Raw genomic sequence first — 1,860 nt, 5'->3', positions numbered from 1 at the left:
TTTTGTTACTTCTCCTTGTCATTTTGTATACCACCGTCTTCTGACCTTTGGTGTAGAGCTTAGATAGAGTTATTACCTTAGCACCAGGTCCGGATCTATGAAGTTCAGATTCCTCCAGGTGGGTGTTGTTTGGATCTGGCTGCTGTACTCCACTTCTTTCTGCTGTTGGCCTTATAGCTGAACCTTTTGTGTCCCTCTGGCAAGATGTTCTGCTCCTGAATCAACTGGGTTGGTCTTGCCTCTAGCCTCTTTGCAGGGAGTTCTGCTGAAGGGTTCCGTGCTGGGCCTGCAGCCTGGGTCGAATGAGGATCCCCAGGCCCCTGGTCGTCTCACTCGCAGGGTCTGCGCTCTGGGTCTATTCAGGATCCCACCGGGCCCTGGTTCGTCTCACTTACTCACCGGGCCTGTGCTCTGGGTCTTTTCAGGATCCCGCGGGCCCTCGGTCATCTCACTCACTCGTGGGGCCTGGGCTCTGGGTCTGTTCAGGATCCTGCGGCCCTTGGTCATCTCACTCACTCGCAGGGCCTGCGCTCTGGGTCTGTTCAGGATCCCGCGGGCCCTTGGTCATCTCACTCACTCGCAGGGCCTGCGCTCTGGGTCTCCAGATATTTTCTTATACTACAGTTGGTAGTGATATCATGAAATATGTATGTTCATCATACTTAATATCTTGACATGTAAAGCTGGGTGTGGTGACAGACACCTGTAATCTCAGTTACTTAGGAGCTTGAAATAGAAGTAGTGTCAGTTCAAGGCCATCCTAAGTAACCCAGATTCTCCAACCTTATTTTCTTTTAAATCTTAGCATTTATTTTATGTGACACCAAATCTTATTACATAATACATTAGCAAAGAGGAACAAATTACCAAGTAATGAATGTATTACTTTTAAAATACCATAACTTTTTTCAATGCAACTGATTTTCTCTTAAACGTTTTATTTTCTATATTAAAAACAGAATTTAGAGATAGACTTCAAAAGTTTCAAGTGGATCTCTGACACACAAAAAAACTGTAACTCACTTATAATTTAAAAGTAAAAGAAACCTAAGAATATTAACTAAATTTTGGATCTTATTTCCAACAACTAGCCTACAGTAAGACATCTCTCAGAAATATCAAATAGAAAACAAACTGGGTATATCAAACACTACCAACATAGTTATTTTGTGATGTGCAGTTAATAATGTTGTGATAATGTCCTTAAACCATGTTTTAAAGATGTAAAGAACATACAATCAAAATGACAATGCCTGGACTTTGCTCTAAAATACTTCAGGAAAAAAGGGAGTTGAAAGATGAAATAATAGTGGCCATAATCTGTGTGATGGGAGGATGGAATACTATGGGCTATTTTCTTTATGCTTGAAATTTTTCCTAATTAAGCAACTATGAAGAAAAAAATTTTAAAAAGACATCCTCATCCTTTCTCTTTATCTGCTTTGTAAAGAAAGATGCCTCTCAGGAAGAAGAAAAAAGAAGCAAATCTGAAAGACAAGCTCTTTTTCTCAAGGCTGATATCCTCAGGCCAAGATGTCCAACTTGATAAAGGAACAAGCTAACTAGGGATTTTCCTTTCCTATTATGTTCAATGGGGACAACAGAAATCATTAAAACTTTCTGTGGTGCTACTCATATGTTGTGTGAATGCACTATGTCTAAAGGCACTTGTGCAGTCACTTCTAAGAAAAGAGAACCTATTCCCATTATATTAGCTGTCTGGGCCAAGAAAATACATGTTTGGTCAAAACCATGTATCTTGGCATTGCAAATACCAGTGGTTTAGGAAAAATAATCTTATAATCTTAAACTAACAAGTGCCAATTAAATTTGGGTTTATGTTTCTAAGAACTTGACAAT

This window comes from Octodon degus, unplaced genomic scaffold (assembly GCF_000260255.1).
Source record: "Octodon degus isolate 3935 unplaced genomic scaffold, OctDeg1.0 scaffold00009, whole genome shotgun sequence".
Classification (NCBI taxonomy): Eukaryota; Metazoa; Chordata; class Mammalia; order Rodentia; family Octodontidae; genus Octodon; species Octodon degus.
Note: the sequence above shows the minus strand (reverse complement) of the source record.